The sequence below is a fragment of the Notolepis coatsorum genome, assembly GCF_963971535.1.
Source record: "Notolepis coatsorum genome assembly, chromosome: 8".
Classification (NCBI taxonomy): domain Eukaryota; kingdom Metazoa; phylum Chordata; class Actinopteri; order Aulopiformes; family Paralepididae; genus Notolepis; species Notolepis coatsorum.
In genome coordinates this window covers 37,600,978-37,620,977 of record NC_140172.1, presented here as the reverse complement: position 1 = coordinate 37,620,977, position 20,000 = coordinate 37,600,978, and the positions used below count along the sequence as shown (strand labels likewise).

The window sequence follows — 20,000 nt, the reverse complement described above, 5'->3', positions numbered from 1 at the left end:
GGATCACCCCACTTAGATCCTATCCGCGCTTAGCAGGCGCCCCGACCGAACTGTAGGAGTCGCTGTTTACAACGACCCGGACCCACCCCGCCAGCTTCTCCCACCCTCTAATACTGCCAATTGTATTAGTGTGAACGGCCAGCCAAGCTGGTGACAACCCCGGAGCTGTGAGCTGGATTCGAACAGGCGAATCCAGCCGCTCCGGGGTTGGTGACGAACGCAATCTCCGTTACGCCACCTGACCGCCCCCCCATACATTTCCTTTTTATACCGTTGTGAATATGAGTGTAGTTTCAGGGCGGTCTGGTGTCATTTCCAAAATGCTTCATAATGGCCGGCAACGTGTATTCTAGTAAAAGCGTTATGGTTTCTTCCCTGGACTAGCTGCTGTTCTCAAATCAGATTTCGATTATCGGTGTTATGTTTCATCATGGATGCATGAAGGGGGGGGGGGGGGGGGGGGGGGGGGGGCGCTCCTCCGTGCTTTGATCGCTACCAACGGAACACCACACACACACACCACACACACACCCGATCGCATGAAGGAATATTTGGATCAACGCAATATTGATACCATTTTGCCCTTACCTTGGCCAGGATCGGTCCCGAAAAGAATATTCCAATTATCTGATCGCCATTCCAAGTACTGATCGCGATCGTGTTTCCAACGTAATCCAGCAATGAACATGAACCTGGGGGGCCTGACCCTTGTCGATGCATGCGTTATAAGCGTTTCGCTTGCCCGGCTAGTTAGACCCCGCCCGCAGGCCGGCCCACACACCAAGCCTCATCGTTTCAAATGGAGTGCAATAGCGGCCGCAAGGCGGCAGGCGGCGGTATTGGACTTTTGCGATCTCAGACCCATCCCCAGTGATAACACACAACTGCCTGCATGTTTATGAAGAACATTGAATAAAAGAAATAACGATGAAAACCCGAGTATACTCAGGTTTTCGGGGGTCCTGGCGCTCAACGTTCAGCGAGTTAACCCGACTCCACAGAACAATGAGTCTATAGTTTTCCCACTCATCCTGATGTTGCCTGAGGGCAGGGTGAAGTTGTACAACGCTATGCATCCTCAATAACAAGATCAGGGAAGTAGTTTCAGCCGTTAATCATTCACCCTCTCCACAACAATGAAGGTTTCCTGAGACCCACAGTGTGGTGTATAGGCTGAACACAATTATTTTTAAAAATACATTCAGGTTATGCAATCTAGCAGCCTCTATACCCCTCTGTTTCAGTCCTGTTCTCAACGGGCAGTTTTGTTGCCTGTAACGAGCGAGCCGCTGTTATCGTGCAATTATCGTACGATAATTATCAAACTAGATGTTGCAGATCAAATATGACTCAATATCCAGCAATAGCATACAGTATCAATAAAAAGAGCATATCAATAGCAATACCATTAAAAATGTTGTCAGAAACATATTTTAGGTTCAACTTAGAAAAGAGAAGATTTATGCACATACACACGCACATACATGCATGTTATTAACTACAGCGATTGTGGCTGAATGTCTGAATGTCTTGTTTCAAGAGGGAGGGTTCTTGTCACAGCTGAACTGCAGAAACAGCACTATGTACATATTTAACATTTTCTCTGTATTGGAGACAACCCCTGTATAAACAATGCCAAACACAGGAAAAGGCCAATTTTCACAATAGGGCCCCTTTAAAGTCTATGCACCCATGGAATGCCACTTTTGGCTTCAAATCACAGTCACTTTGTCCATTATTCTCAGAGTCTATGATTCAAACTGAGACAGTGCTTTAATGCTTCTCAGACACACACTCAAACATCAACACTAAGGTTCACACATTCCTGTTAATGGAAGCTCTGCTGTGAACACTGTTGTCGAGTGATTGAGTTCCAGCTAGTGTTTTGTCATGTAAAATACAAATGAAATATTACATTTCTCAATGCTTTGCCCTCATGGTGTGGCGACAGAATTAGAATCCGGAATCTGAATCAGAAACGATATAACATTTCTGTCTTAATGAAATGGTTACAAGGTAAATCAGCAACTAATAAAGTCCCACAGGAGGACTGAGACACATAGGACATGTAGGACAATGACACAGGTCACACTGTACACATCTCTCGCTCTACATTCAGTAGACCTATTCTCTGCTGGTTCCCGGCTGTATATGTACTGCGAGGCTTTGCTTGCTTCATATCACAGCCGGGCAAATTAACATAGACTGAAATTTACTTTTGATCAACCGGGTGACGGTACATCATGTCATTTTATTTTACTTTACTCAAAAGCATCGTATTACCTAAACATAAAACGAGGGATGTCCGATATTATCAGCCTACCGATATTATCGGCCGATATTAAAATGTGATATCGGAAAATATCGGTATCGGTTTTCAAAAAAAATAAAAAATAAAATGTTTATAACCTTTATTTACCCAGGCAAGTAAGTAAGAACAAATTCAGATTTTATTTATTGTCAAAAGTATGCATAATGTTGTGTTAATTCCACAACAAGAGATATGTAATGTTAATTACCTGAAATTATTAAATTTTTTGGGGGGGGGAAACCCTGCATATATCGGTATCGGTTGATATCGGTATCGGAAATTAAGAGTTGGACAATATCGGTATATCGGTATCGGTAAAAAAAGCCAATATCGAGCATCCCTACATAAAACGTACCCCGAAGTTGTTGAAATGGTCCAACTTTTCAAAATGTCAATGGAGAGTCTGTCTGTTTACTGGCCGCTGCCATAATGACTAAATCAAATGCGAATTGGGGTGAAAATAAAAGATTTACATTCTAATCAAGATTGTCAGCCGCTAGTAAACATTTGCGAATTTTGAGAAGTCGGACCGTTTGGATATCTTGAAGTGACAGGTCAAGTGACACCGTTGTAAATGGCTGTACTACTTTTTTTCTAATTATCATCCATTCCCTGGTAAGGTACTGTACAGTAGCATGTAAGTGTCTTCAGGGAGGTTCGAAGGGTCAAAGTGGGTATCAAACAGGAGGGAAGACTGTCAGGTTTTAAACTGTGGATACCAAACAGAGAAGGTAAAGACTACTTTAAACTGTTAAACAGTCATTCAGAACTATTTTATTGCACTGTAAAAAGAATTTATTTTATATGTCTGCACTTTATGTGCTCATTTCATGTCTATTCTATTCTACTACTTATTGCACTGCACTATTGCACTATTTTACTCTGTCTATTCTATCTTACTCTTTTTATTATTGTCTATTTAAAACTGTATCAAACCATAAACAAGGTGGATGTTAGATCCTAATGTGAAAAACTGTGATTTTATATGTCTGCACTGTGTGTGCTCATTTTATGCCTGTCTTTTTATGTTGTGAAGCACTTTGAGCTGCAGTTTCTGTATGAAAGGTGCTATACAAATAAAGTTGTATTATTATTATTATTATTATTATTATTATTATTATTATTATTATTATTATTATTATTATTATTATTATTATTATTATTATTATTATTATTATCAGGGTCTACAATTTCAGGTGATACCTCTACAGTATCTTCACTCGCGGTTTAGAACTGAGCCCAGAGCAGCCTCAAAAAGACCTGTGTTACAACTACCGTTTATAGGGTTAACATTTAGCATAAACTAGCTGCTATTTCTAGATTCTCAGTGTCCCTATAGGTCCAGATGATATCCGTATCTTCATTGTAGCATTAAGACAGAGAGAACCTCAGAAACATGATCATGTCAATAGGTTGTTACTTCACACTCCCCCTCAGATTCCTGGCAGCTGCCCTATACTACATGGCCTACAGCATGTCTATAGGGCCGGCCCTGGATGATCGCCAATTGAGAACATTTGTTGTTAGATATGATTTAGACCAGATTTCCATAACCATCTGCAGGTATGGAGATAACAGAGGAGAATAGACACTCTTATACAGTATTTAATTGTGCTAACTTAATAATTATCCTCTTAGCAAGCGGGGGCCCACATGTGGGCCCTTTTTACGACGATTTGCCCACCGGCACTTTGGCGACCCCTAGTGGCTCGGGTGTGCATATTTTGTACTACAATATATATATGGAATTGAAGGCTTATTTGTTGCCTGTCGATAGCGACAAGATCCGACAAAATCCGTTCAGCGGTTCTCGAGTTACATGCCGGTATTTGAGGCTTGTGCAAAGTACACGGTATTGCGCAAAATACCACTCCCGACTCTTGGCGCAGTAGTTCCGTCAATCTAGATCCGACCTCGAAAATTATTGTGGAGGGTTGTACCCAATGAGTGTGGCTTTCCAATGATACCCCACATGGGGATCTAAATCTAAGAAACAAAAAAAAACTAACGAGCGAAAACAGGACGAGAAAAACAGCTGAATGAATTGAATCTATGAGAAAACTCAGTTTTTCTTTTGTACACAGTTGACCAAAATCACTCCTAATCACTCATTTCTGAATGGATCTTTATGTACTACATAAGGCTTCAGGCTATGGGTCTGTATGGATTTGTAAGCCATACCACCTTCTGGAGAAATACTACCTCTGGACTACTAACTACTACAACTCAAGTTCAGACCTATGTTACTCTATTACATTTGCACTAAAAGTGATTTTTTTCAGAATGTCATCTTTCAAAAGAGATCAGGCTCATGCATGTGCTACTTGCAATGGGCCTGGTCTACAAGATACACTATACGACTAAGGTACCCATGTACATGTCAAAATACTTCCCAAAGGTCAGTGAATACCACGATCACTACACCAGAGGAAGCTCAACAAATCATGTTAAACCCAGATTCGGCTCAAACAAGGGACTAAACACACGTTTCGCAATTATGCCACATCAATGTGGAACGCCCTAACCAAAGCTGTAAAGGAATGTGAATCCCTACCCACATTCAAAACCGCTCTCAAAGAGCACCTACGGGAGGCTGCAATTCAAAACTGGCCACCGTAAATGTCCAAACCCCCCCACCCCCACCCCCTCCAAATAGACAGTCTCCTCCCCACCGCATGTATATATTCTCTCCCCGCCGTATGTATATTTCTCTCCCACCCACCCACCCCCTCCAAATGTACAGTCTCCTCACCACCGTATGTATATTTCTCTCCCACCCACCCACCCCCTCCTAATGTACAGTCCCCTCCCCATCATATGTATATACTCTGTCAGGATCTATGGGTAACAGTACTGTATATTTGAATACCGTATATGTCACAAATGTATCAGTACTAAATACCTGGCTGTATGTCCCTATGCCATAAATGTCATGTATGTTGTGTATGTCATAAATGTCACTATGAATTGAAAATGGGGGACCCTGATGTAAACAAGACAAACGTCTTTCTCTGGTCTGCATCCCCTTATACAATTGTGTGTATTGAGCCGTACTGTATTGTACCCATTCTGCAATCTGTTAAATAAAGTTTTCATTCATTCATTCATGCTATACGTATAACGTATGTTGTTTTGGTTTGCAAAAAGAGTATGCAGTCCTCAAAAACGAAAACTAAAATGGCCAGGAGACTCATTGCAGGTTAAGAAACAAATTACACATTTTCCACTCAAGGAATCCCTCTGGGTCCCTGGACTCACGTTGAGACACACTGGACTAGGGTAAGTAGCACGAGGAAACACCCTCTGTAACTCACAACACCCTCACGTCTGTCTTAAATCTGTCATAAACATGTCTATTACGTCATCTCATCTGGCCCATCTGACAACATCCAGTTGCCCCTCGCAGTTCCTTTCCAGGGCAATCGATTCCTACAGTCCATTCGTTGACTATATGATGGTGACATGGTAACTGTTTTAAATGTTATTCAAACAATGTCCAATCTTCTCAGTGCTAGGTAGTTCCTGTGAGGCGGGTTTACAGTAAACACTGATTACCAACAGAACATATTCTATACTGGCAGCACACAGGAGATGGGCTTGTCAATGGAACAATAAGGAAACAATGTGTCGTAGATGCAGAGCAAGGTGACATGCCTGTGGGCCACCACTAGGGGCTGAGCGAGTAATCGAGTGAGTGAGTGAGTGAGTGAGTGAGTGAGTGAGTGAGTGAGTGAGTGAGTGAGTGAGTGAGTGAGTGAGTGAGTGAGTGAGTGAGTGAGTGAGTGAGTGAGTGAGTGAGTGAGTGAGTGAGTGAGTGACATTGCTGGTCTATGAGATGCTTTGCATCTTAAAAAATATATAAATAATAAAGTGTATTTGAGAATGGATCCCTAGGAATAGAAAGACTAAGGCAAAGATGAAGGTGCAATCATGCCTTCACTGTAGTGGCCACATAGTAAAACAACTATGATTCTATACCGCCATCATACAAATTAGCATACTCACCTCTTCAATCACAGTCTGGTACGGTTCCGCACAAAAACTCTCCATTCAAAAACGTCAGCGCATCATTAACAAGGCCTCCAAAATCATAGGGACCGTGTGACCTTCCCTCCCTGGACTCCATCTTCACCTCCCGCACAACCACCCGCGCCAGAAAAATTGCTAAGGACCCCTCACACCCAGCACACCCCCTGTTTCAGCCCCTGCCCTCAGGTAGGCGCTTTAAGTCCATCTTTTCAAAAACCACCCGCTTCAAGGACAGCTTCTTCCCAACCACCATTCGGACCCTGAACGTCCTTGCCCCCCCCCCCCCACACTAACCAAGCTCCTGACCTGATGGACTAGATTCTTCCGTGTGTTTATGTTGTGCTGTGTCGTGCTGTGCTGTATTTATGTATTTATTGTGTCATGTTGTACATCAAGTTGAGTAAAATATTGTACATTTAATACAACTGTGTATATTTCACTCTGGTATATAGGACACTGACACTGGCCTATAATCAGCTCTACAACAATAAAAAAACAGCAAAACACACACGCGCACACACACACGCACGCACGCACGCACGCACGCACACACACACGCACGCACGCACACACACACACACACACACACACACACACACACACACACACACACACACACACACACACACACACACACACACACACACACACACACACACACACACACACACACACACACACACACACACACACACACACACACACACACACACACACACACACACACACACACACACACACATTCATGATTCCAGAATTGATAGGCCGGCCTGTCTTTGGTCGTTAAGAGGCCTTCAATTAAACAGGGCAATTATCAGAGTCTGGATTGCTGAGGGGGAGGGGAAGACTCCCTCCTTTCCTCTTTCTCTATCCCCCTCTCCTCCACTCCCCCTCTCCCCTGCCCCCCCCCCTTTCCCCTCTTGTTCGAGTGATAACAGTGCTGTTGACCTTTGCTATATTGCGAGTATCACACACAGAGAGCTGACCTGACACTAGTCCTGCTGTACACACACACATACACACACACACCCACACACACACACAGACACACACATACACACATGCATTTGTGTGTGCACGGCACGCACACATATATATACACACGCAGGAACACTATCTGGATATGCAAATGAGTTAATGGAAAAACAGGCTGATAAAAAGAAAATGGGAAAGAAAGAAAGAAAGAAAGAAAGAAAGAAAGAAAGAAAGAAAGAAAGAAAGAAAGAAAGAAAGAAAGAAAGAAAGAAAGAAAGAAAGAAAGAAAGAAAGAAAGAAAGAAAGAAAGAAAGAAAGAAAGAAAGAAAGAATATAAGGAGAGGCTATACTTTGTATTACTGACATGCTACATGCTACTACATGTACATTGTCACCACAACAATATGTAGAATGCAATGCACTGTAACAAGACCAGAGTCCAGCTATGATAATTTTCCTTTCTGATAAAAAAAAAAAACATAAAAAAAATAAAGAAAGCAAAGCATCATTGTGAAACAGAATAGTGTGAATGTGAGGTCCGCTTTTAGGATGGAACATTTTGCACACGTGTTTTCTAACCTTCATTCAACACAGTACAAATCCAGTTTCACACTGATTAGACTAATGGAGGTATATGGCTTCTAACACATGTCCTCTCAAGTTTCTTTGTTAATGGCCAAAGCAAGGCATCTGGGGAGTGAAGCGGTCTAAGCACTTCCCTACCACCGCAGAGACCTGGGGTTCAAATCTGGTACCTCTGGATTGGTCAGTGTTCGCTAGGGCTGACCCCTATTAGTCGAATAGTCAACTAATCGATTGAAAGGAGCCATAGTCGACTGCCTACCTCTTCGTCGAATGCAAATATATATATATATATTTATATATACTTATTTTTTCTTCAAAAACTTTTTTTTTCATAGTCGACTAATAGTTGACTATCGGCTAATTTCGGCCAATCAAAGTTGACTAACCAAATCCTTAGTCGGGGACAGCCCTAGTGTTCGCAGGTGGGAAGTCGTGGCCGGATGAGTCCTAGTCGTTGCAATAGCCAGTCCTACCAGTTGTTCGGGGCACCTGTTAAACAGGGAGGGGATCTGAGGGAGACAGCATGAACTTCCACACACGTTATGTGAAAGGAATGACCCCCTGATCGTTGTGCTGCCCTCCTGTCGGTCATGTGTAGACTACCACATGAGAATCAGAATCAGAATCAGAAAGGTCTTAATTGCCAACAGTGATGCCACAGATTACTTGTAAAAAATTATCTGATTACTGATTACTGATTACTCCTTTAAAAAGTAATCTAGTTACTTTACTGATTACTTGATTATCAAAGTAACTTAGTTACATTGAAAGTAACTAGGTTACGAAGTCGTCGTCGTCCCCCCTGCTGCTACCACAACATAAGAATGACAACAGTTTTATTTTTTTAAATAATGTTTTATTGAAAGTACATAATGTCATAAAGCCAAATTACACAATAAAACGAACTGGATAGTTGATTTAACTTCATACTGAAGTAATTCATTCATTCATTCATTCATTCATTCATTCATTCATTCTAAAATCAGCTATAAACGTAAACATGTGCGTGTGGCTGTGTGAATGCGTGCGTGAGCGCACGTCTCATCTCCGGTCTAGATGACTGTACCCCTGGCTCTCTTTTTTTTTTTTTTTTTTTTTTTAAACTTTATTTTTTTAGCGTTTATCGCTTTCCTGGTCAAGCATGACCGACAGTTGCAGGGTGAAACGGGAGAGAGAGCAGGGGGAGACATTCGGCAAATGACGGCGGGTCCGGGAATCGAACTCGGAGTCAACCAGATCCGTGACGCAGCACGGAGTCCCGCGCGAGCGTGGTAACATGGTGTGCTACTGGAGCACCCACCCCTGGCTCTCTTATCATCAGCATTATGAGATAGTAACTAAATAGTAACGCACAGCCACTTGGAAAAGTAACTGTAATCAGATTACTGGCTTGTAAAAAGTAACAAGTTAGATTACTATTTACTGAAAAAAGTAATCAGATTAGAGTAACTAGTTACTTAGTAACTAGTTACTGGCATCACTGATTACCAAGTATACTTTTCACATACAAGGAATTTGCTTTGGACGTTACTGGTGCGACATTAGCGGACAGACATTAACAGACCGATAATACAATAAAGTGGTGGAGTAAAATAAAATGAAATATGAGCTAAGTTAAGCACAATAGAGTAATATATTTATGAAATAAAATATAGGCCAGAGCTGTACGACTGTATAAGAGGTTGAATACAATTATATGGGATATAAACTAAATAAAATATAGTACAATTATAAGTCAAAATTAAATAGGAATAGGAAAAGGCCAGGGCTGTGCAACTGCAGATGTGGTCAATTATACAATTATATACACTAATTAGAATGGAATAACAATACAGTGGGCAAGTATATAGTCCAATATGGTGTGTTAAAGTGGAGATGAAGCAGTGAACAATGTGATCCTAGTTTGTTTGTTGTGTACCTTGTGTAAGACAGGGTCCTATAATAAAATGTGAAATCCTGCTTATTTGTCTGAAAAATCAAATATAATTTCCCTGTTTTCGCCATGGGCGGTGCCATTTTGTTGCTGACGTCACGGTGTTGGTTTGGTGTATACACTGTGGGTTAGCTGCATAGTAAACATGGACTGTCGGGTCAGTCAAATGTTGCCTACCAAACAACGGGACTGCGGTGGTTCTTTTTGTATTGCTCCTGTCTGTTCAAACAAATTTTACCGTGTGAAAGAGAGAGGAAAGTTGGTTAATTATCACACACTACCAGTGAAAAAAACAGTGTTGTTGGCACGTTGGCTCAGGCTGGCTGCACTCAGGCGGCGCAATCAGCCTGTTGGACAGGGAATGAAGATCTCCAGCGAACACTTCATTGCCTCGGATTATGTTGTTGGGGGTGGAAGGTTTGTCCAGAAGACCACTAATCAGCTGAAGCCTGATGCGGTTCCCTCGGTCTTCGACAGACAGACCGGCGCAGGCTCCCGGGAGCGATGGCTAGCTAGTTAGCACCAGCCGGGGACCAACGTTAGCTCCCGGGAGCGATGGCTAGCTAGTTAGCACCAGCCGGGGACCGGCGTTAGCTCCCGGGAGCGATGGCTAGCTAGTTAGCACCAGCCGGGGACCAACGTTAGCTCCCGGGAGCGATGGCTAGCTAGTTAGCACCAGCCGGGGACCGGCGTTAGCTCCCGGGAGCGATGGCTAGCTAGTTAGCACCAGCCGGGGACCGGCGTTAGCTCCCGGGAGCGATGGCTAGCTAGTTAGCACCAGCCGGGGACCGGCGTTAGCTCTCGGGAGCGATGGCTAGCTAGTTAGCACCAGCCGGGGACCGGCGTCAGCTCCCGGGAGCGATGGCTAGCTAGTTAGCACCAGCCGGGGACCGGCGTCAGCTCCCGGGAGCGATGGCTAGCTAGTTAGCACCAGCCGGGGACCGGCGTCAGCTCCCGGGAGCGATGGCTAGCTAGTTAGCACCAGCCGGGGACCGGCGTCAGCTCCCGGGAGCGATGGCTAGCTAGTTAGCACCAACCGGGGACCGGCGTTAGCACTTAACATAAAAATTACGATGTCTGTCAATTATGTAACATAAAAGGAATAAATGACGTAGGCCAATTTACAAACATGCCGTTGTGACTTGAGCCTTTTTAAACCTGACTTAGGCCAAATTACTTCTTGAGTAAGTGACTTGGGCAAAACTCTTTGACAGACAATGGGGAAGGATAAGCCACGCTAGCAGGGCACACAGAGACTCAGGAGACAGAGGGCAGTTTGGCCGTGGTTGGCCCTTTAATTCAATAAAGCAAACTCTCAACAGTTACAACTCAAATCACTCTTGGCTAAATCAAACATGCCAGGTGAATCAAACACTGAGGAGGCATGTTCCTCTCCTCACTTCTCCCTCCAGCTCTTCTTTACTGGGTTTTTATTGTAGTTAAATCACTCAAAATCCAACAAATGGCAGGAAAATCAAACACTGGGAGGCATGTTCCTCTCCTCACTTCTCCCTTTAGCTCTTCTTTGCAGAGCTATTGATTGATGCCAATTTATGTGGCAAATTATCGAAGAAGTGATGACACTCGGTGGGCATGACATGTTTCATGGACTGAAGGTCCTGAAACTTCCTCTCTGTGATTGGCAGAGCATGTGGAAACATTCTAATCCATGTCATCGGCTCATTTGGCACCTGGACCCTCTGTGGCAGTGCTTCCCATGAGTTCTCCGAGAAGGATAGCTTGTAATGGAGCTTGCCATCACTGCTAAACTGAAGAGCCCGCAAATTATGTACAGTCGGATCTCCAGCTTTTTTGCCTGGTCTGATGCTGAGGATGTTAGAGCCATTCAATTTCAGGATTTCATCATGCTTGACCACCTTCACATGGTAGGGTGATGGTCTGATTCTTGCAGTCTGGAGTATGATCACGTAGTCTCTCTGGGTGATGATATCCGTAATAATTTTACGTTCAATGGTACTATGCATGCTGTCACACTCCATTTGTGTGTGTCCAGCAACAAGGTACTTCTGTGCTATTAGTACCCCATATTTCCTGGCAAGCTCAGAAAATGCATTCGCCACATTTGCATCGCTCCACACTACTATCTCCTCGATTTCTGGATGGTCTTTGATCAAACCTTCAAAATGGCGATATTGAAGGTGTGCGAATACTTCGCTACTGAGATCGCCCTGAGTCTCGTCCCACATGTAGCAGTACCCTTCCTTTGATTTCAAGTCATAGAGGGTAAAGTTATGGACTTGCAGTTTTGTTTTGTAATACAGGCAGCTGGCTTGGGTTTTTGGACACAGCAGCACAGCTTGCAAGTCCATTGTCCAAACGTTGCAGAATTCTTGTTGTGGGATTTCTCTTGTCTTGCTTCATCTTTTGCCATCACATGTGCATCAGATTTGGCCTTACTGATATTACCATGCTTGAATGAAACACAAACATCACACTGATCTTTTCGTGGAATGAATATGGAATACTTTCCTTCATGGAACACATCTGTAAAATGCCGTATCCCAACGGCCCTCACTCCAGCAGTTGCAGCTGCTTGTTGATATTCCTGATGTAGTTGGGAGATGGTTGTGCCTGGGTGAAGGAACTTCTTTTCTTTGTAGGTCGCTGTGCTTCTGCAGTAATGCGAATCAACAGTGGGCAGGTCCTTCAACCAGTCCTTAAGGAAATCTGTGACATCAGTTTCCAGCTTTGCATGCTTGCCACTCTTAGGTCCAGATTTAGTTGGCGGGCTGCTGCTTGTTCGTCATGGTCGATGGTGTCTTCATTCAGCCAGTGTCTAATGGTTCTTTCAGGGAGACCAAGTGTAGAAGAAAAAAGTGCCTGGCACACTTTATGACTCGTTCCATCCTGAAGTTTAAGTTGGTAGGACAATGACGCATTGCGCCTGGATTCTTCAGCAACTTTCTTTTGCTTTATGGCGACCTTTGTGACCAAAGTTTTGATGTATAACCGACGTTCTTCCCAGGTGGTCATTGACCAAACATTCTGAAATAGCCACTGCCTCTGTTCTTCTGTAATGGATTGGTCTCGAGTCGTGACTCGTTGACAGAACTTTGAATTGCAGGGAGGACCCTTAGCCTTCGCAGGTATTTTCTTGCCACCTTTGCCCTTGTATGCCATTGCTTTGAGACGTTTCTGCTTGGATTCATTTTGCTTCCATGTTTCTGGGCTGAGGTGTTTACTTCGTTTCCTTTTCACCGTATTGTTTTCATCAACATCCTCATCCTTCAAGTCTTAATCCTCTGATGTCCAGCTTAGGGAGACAGTAGTCTTTGTCATGAATATTGACTTAACTGTCCAAGATAACTGGAACAGCACAATGTAAACGCTGTTTAAGGGTGGATTTTCCCTTTAAAATACTTTAAAAGTAAATACTTTGCTTTACAATGTTGGCGCAAAATTCTTTACCACAAAAGAAAAGATGAAAAATTGTTGAACGGTTGCCTGAATCAGCTTGCAGGCTGCAGGTAGCATAGTGTGCCATAGCGTGGTGCAGGCTATATAAACATGCCAGCTGAGGTGGGGTAGCCAAATGCTAACCATAGCAGGGCATAGTGAATAGTGTGCAGTTACATCCATTATTCAGAGGCTGAGATGGCAATTATGGCTCAGAGCACAACTAACATTAATATTTAATATATGTGGCTAACATGGGCAGAGAGAGTGAGAAGGAGCGAGAGACAGAGAGAGGAAAGAGAGAAGGAGAGAGGAAGGGAGGTCAGAGGGAGGGCGTAGGGGATATAGGGAAAGAGAGAGATAGAGGGTCAACATGTGAGAGAGAGAGAAAGAGACAGACAGACAGACAGACAGACAGACAGACAGACAGACAGACAGACAGACAGACAGACAGACAGACAGACAGACAGACAGACAGACAGACAGACAGACAGACAGACAGACAGACAGACAGACAGACAGACAGACAGACAGACAGACAGACAGACAGACAGACAGACAGACAGACAGAGTGAGAAAGAGAGAGAAAGAGAGAGAGATAGAGTGTGAGATAGAGAGAGTGGGGGGGGATTTGGGTTGTTGGAGTTTGTCTCTATGGTCACAGTCTCTCCTGTCATTGGAACATGAATTCCACAATACATTACCAAGAGCAAGAGGTCAAGGGTGACATCCGGGGGATTTACCTATTTCAAGCTCCGCCCTCTTTTCTTGATCCTCCAATCACAACTGTTATGTGTGTGTGTGTGTGTGTGTGTGTGTGTGTGTGTGTGTGTGTGTGTGTGTGTGTGTGTGTGTGTGTGTGTGTGTGTGTGTGTGTGTGTGTGTGTGTGTGTGTGTGTGTGTGTGTGTGTGTGTGCGAGTGCGTGCGCCTGTGTGTGTGTGTGTGTGTGTGTGTGTGTGTGTGTGTGTGTGTGTGTGTGTGTGTGTGTGTGTGTGTGTGTGTGTGTGTGTGTGTGTGTGTGTGTTTGTTCGTTTGTTCTTATCCCCTCAGGACTAAGCTATTCTACTAAGTCAAGAATAACAGTGGTGCCTTGGTAGAAGAAAAAAATCACACAGACACACACACACACACACGCACGCACGCACGCACGCACGCACACACGCACGCACGCACACACACACACACACAGTTCTTGCTGACAGGTGGAGAATGAGCTGCCAGTCAGAGAGTAAAGACAAGCTAAACAACAGATCACTACAGATTCTCCTCCTTTCTTTTCTTTCTCCTCCTTTCTTCAAATGTCTTATTCTCCTTGCCAAGTTCTTTGAGAGATTTATGAGAGGCATGGTTTTCGCTTTCTGCTGTCCATCTGGCTGTCTGTCTTTCTAGTTGTCTGTCTGTCTGTCTTTCTAGTTGTCTGTCTGTCTGCCTGCCTGTCTGTCTGTCTGTCTGTCTGTCTGTCTGTCTGTCTGTCTGTCTGTCTGTCTGTCTGTCTGTCTGTCTGTCTGTCTGTCTGTCTGTCTGCCATTAACAATTTTTATATTTATTTATTATACAAATCAGGTGCTGTCTTGCATCACAAAAACAACCAGCCAGAGGAACAATAGACACAAGCCTTGTGATTCTGGATCAAGAGCAGTTTAACAGCAGTTCACCCTCCTTCCCGTTTAGCATGCATTTATTATTTATTAATCCTTTATTTATGTTCTATCATGAAGAATATGTGAATCCTGATCTTCCCTGTCTAATATCTGAATAATCTGAGCCTGTCAGATACCAACTTCCTGTTTCCTGTTTACACTGTGTGTTTGTTATTGTTTACAGAGATCGTGCTGTTTACTGATGACAGTATAGCATCAGATGTATCAGATAGTGTAGCCTGGTCTGGTGCCAGCTGATACAGTCTGAGTAGTTATACAGTATTGTACATTCTTTAATGTATTTTTTCCATTCATACATTGTCGTTTTATACCGTGGGGAATCTAAGTATAGTTTTAGAGTGGTCTAGGATAATTCCTGGAATGCTAGTAGTAGGCCGTGACGCATATTATACTTAATCCATTGGCATTTCATCCCTATACACGCTACAATAAAAAATTCAAATGCATATGATCGATATATATTATGTTCCATCATGCATGCATGAAAGGGGGGGGGGGTAGTTTATGATTAATTGATTGTCAATAACGGCATTAGTTAGTACAACAGCATACGTTGATCAGAGCGTTTTGCTATGAAAACAATGGACAACCAAGCTGAAATTAACGTTAGATTGCTCTTAGCTCTGGCCGATGAGACTGCAAAAAGAATATTCCAATTATTTGATTGCCATCTGCTAGATCGTATGTCCATTTGGCCGACGCCATAAGCTCCAAAAGCATAATGATTCTGGCGTCCCGAAGGTGATTCAATGCAATCGAGTGTGTATCTTGATCCACGTTACAAGATAACTCCGCCCGGAAGACATTCACTGACGCACCGAGTCAAGCTTCCTCCAGAAAGTAAGTGCAACATCGGCCGCATACCACCAGGCGGCGGTATCGGGCCGTTGCGATCTCAGACAGAGTGCCAAACATTCCCACAGCACAGCAGGATGAATTATGAATGGAAATAGCAAATAAAAGAAATAACGATCATAATAACGAGTATACTCGTTGTTGGCATAATTCGATTGGCGGACTATAACGATTTAACTCGTTTTTGGCACAGAAACAGTTAAGCAAAAAAAAGATTTTAAATTTTTTTTGCTTGATCTACTGGTCAGAAAAACAGTTATTTAGTGTAAACATTTTCAGAACACGTTCAACTTGACGGAACCCCCTGGGGTCAGCTGAGAAAAAATATATCCATGTGCAAATCCATGCCCACGGATTTGTCCTGGAGTCTGCTGGTCCGGGCCTTGAAGCTGCTGTATCGTTTGCCAGATGGGAGCAGCTGAAACAGTTTGTGGTTGGGATGCCTCAGGTCTTTGCTGACACACCATCCGTTGTATATATATATTGCATGGTGGGGAGCTCACAACCACAGATGTTAGGCAAACTTGTCTTCTTCGGTGATCGTCAGTAGTCCGCTGCAGATTGATTTCTTAACGTGCTTCCCAAAGCATTTCCTCACTATGGGAGTGAGGGCAATGTGTTCTTTTTTCACACCGGCACGATGGTGGATGACTTTGCACGCGTTCTGATCACTTCCCCCTGGGATGGGGCCTGGTCCGGCTGCCTTGCGTATGTTGATGCACTTGAAATCCTTACACGATCCTTACACAGGTCACCTGTTAGGATTAGGGGTGCTGAGAGGGTGAGAACGCAATCGCAGAGGGAAGAGATGTCGAGACAGGAGGCAGAGACGAAGTAGTAGTAAATAATCAAATGTATTTGCAGAGCACGGTAAACAAGGCGCGTTACAAAAGAACAAAACAGACTCAGCCGAGCTGGCACTGATGAACAACGAACTGTGCACATGAACATAAAAGGCAACAAAACAGAATACTATCGAAAACCTACTTAGACAAGAACCACAATACAGGGTGAGGACGACGTCGACAGGAACAGAGGGAACGGAGGAGTAATGTCACCACACAGAGAAGCAGACCGAACACACATATATACACTGACTAATTACAATTGGCCATACCTGGGAAATCCCAGTCTAAAACACAGAATCACAAACAACACCTAGACACAAAAGCATTGACACCATAAACACAACTAGACACAAAGGCAATGACACACACAACAACCAGACAGGGGGACGACATCAAACACAGACAGGAATGGGCCAGGATAACAAATAATTAGAAATCCACTCAATTATTTGAAACCAACATAAGATGGCCGACCGCACCATCGGGCTTAGGTCACCAGAGGGAGGTAGGGAGCCAATGTCAGGAGGAGAGAACTGTCCACTGTCATTCTCATGCCCGGCCCACGTGTATGCTTTCTACAACGCAGTTTGGCGATTTGCGAATCTGATTGGCCACTGACGTTTCTGGTCATGTGACATGTGTGCCCAATAGCGCGACGAGCTGTGTCTTTGTCCATTTCCACGTCGAACAGCCTGCAAAGCACCTGGCGTTCTATCGCCATGCTATAAGACAAACTCTAACCTTAACCAACTTCGAAAGAGTGCCTAAGCATAACCGTCGAAAGAAGGGCAGGCATTCTATCGCCATGCTCTAAGACAAACTCTAACCTTAACCAACTTCGAAAGAGCGCCTAAGCTTAACCAGTGTAGACACTTGCGGTCCCACGATTGGGCGTACATGTCACATGACCAGAAATGACCTGGCCAATCAGATTCGCAAAATCGCCGAACTGCGTTGTAGAAAGCATACAAGCGCCCGGCCCAGCCAGGGCCGGGCCTGGGAACGTAACAGTCACCGCTCGTGTGGATGGTGGTGGGGGGTTCTCCTGGGAGGTTGGTAGGGTTGGGCACCGAGAACCGGTTCTAATAGGAACCGGTTCCTAACTTCCGGTTAATTAATTAATTAAATTAAACTGTATCAAGTCAACTGACAATGTGAATAGTATGACATTTTTTTTAGATTTAAAAAAATATATATTAATCTCCTGCGAAATACGCTGTGACCTGTTTTGACCTGCACCTCAAAGAATCGGAATCGAGAATAGTTTAGAACAGGAATAGAAATGGAGAATCAGAATCGGAATCGTTCAAATCCAAACGATGCCCAACCCTAGAGGTTGGTGTGTAAAAGTTGTTCAGCTCATCTGGTAGGGAGGCAGTGATGTTGGCTGTGTTACTGGGTTTCCCTTTGAGGTCTGATATCATGTGCAATCATTGCCACGCGCTACGTGAGTTATTACTACTCAGAGGTCAAAGCAGTGTCTTTCGTCAAGTGCACATATTAATCTATGGTTTCTGGTTGAGGAATACCCGGTTTGGTTTTGTGGGGACAACGTCACTCATAATATATATTTTTTTTAAACCCACAACGATGTACTCGTTGATGTTTGTTTATTCAGAACATAGTGTCTGATTCATCAGATCAGCAGATGATTGATTTCACTGGGCGGAGTACAGATTTGTATGCCTTCCATATTGTTGTGTAGTATTTTGGTAATACCAAACGCTCTGTTTAAATCTCCAATACTAATACTACTGCCTTTCCTAGAACTGCTAGGTACTACTTCACTACAGTTATCGAAGTAGCTGGATAAGAAAACACAATTAATAAAAAAAAGGACCTGGCAAGATGTGTTATGCTCCTCTCTAACACTAACACTAACACTAACACTAACACACACACACACACACACACACACACACACACACACACACACACACACACACACACACACACATACATACATACATACATACATACATACATACATACATACATACATACATACATACATACATACATACATACATACAATACATACATACATACATACATACATACATACATACATACATACATACATACACACACACATACACACACACACACACATACTGTACATGCACACACGCACGTACACACACGCGCGTGCGCACACGCACACATACACACCACACATAGTGGATGAGGGGACGATGCTGAAAGCAAGGCAAAAGAGAGAGTGAGAGAAAGCGAGGGGGAAAGTGGTCGGAGCGAAGCGGAGTTTGAATGAAAGGAGAGAGAGAGAGAGAGAGAGAGAGAGAGAGAGAGAGAGAGGACTTAAGAGAGCTGAGGAGAGCAGAGCAGAGTTATTTTACATAATGATGGTTGATATGCAGAGAGGTAATTGATAGCCGAGCTGAAGCCCAAAACACACAGCTAGCTGTCAATCACAGCTCATCTCCCCTAGGGATATGCTAATGAGGATGATGATGAAGATGATGATGATGATGATGACGATGATGAGGATGAGGGCTTAACTTCATATTGCTATCATTACTATTAATGTTGTCATTGTTGTCCTCTCTGTATACATCCCAGTGACACAGTGGGGCCAGGCTAGAGGAGAGTGAATGATTGTGTGAGGGGATGTGTCGTGGTGTACACGGCATGAGGGCATCACACTGCCATTGGAAGAATATTGTACACATTTCAGAAATTATACACTTTACTATTATTATTGTATAATGGTTTTATCATATAATAGAACTAGCAAATACAACTAGTCCCACCTGACCTTCATTTCCTTTTATTTGAAGTAGCCTATGACTTGCAGATTCAAAGTAAAAATGATAAAATATTCAAATAAAATAAGCTTCTAAGCAACCAACTTACAACTCCAAATACTGGTTTAATTTACTCCAATTCTACCGCTTCAAAATATATGTTTAGATGTTGTTTCTACTAAGAAATGCATTGTCAATCCAATTGAGAGGGAGAACAAATGGCCCCTGCGCTGAATTCCACGGACTCAAATATACTATTTGTTTATCTATGTACTATACTGTAAGTACTGTAAGGTGCTCGACATACAGTATAGAATGCTGGTGCTATCAGCTATATGGGTCATAATAACAGTACCACTGATCCTTTAATGAAACAACAACCGGGACGATGTTATTATAATAACATCATAAAGAGAAAGGCCACAGATGAGATTAGATTATTTCATGATTATCTCCAAGATAAATATTGTTAGAGTTTTTATTTGATACAGGGAGATAGAGGGGGGGGGGGGTAGCGAGAGGGATATATATATATATATATATATATATATATATATATATATATATATATATATATATATAGAGAGAGAGAGAGAGAGAGAGAGAGAGAGAGAGAGAGA

General features: G+C 43.2%; 1 pseudogene across 1 annotated transcript in view; it reads right to left on the bottom strand.

The window, feature by feature from the left end:
- LOC311233403 (transcription factor COE1-like) overlaps positions 1 to 20,000 on the bottom strand; it is an 81,355-nt pseudogene that overhangs the window by 45,905 nt on the left and 15,450 nt on the right. The window lies entirely within an intron of this gene.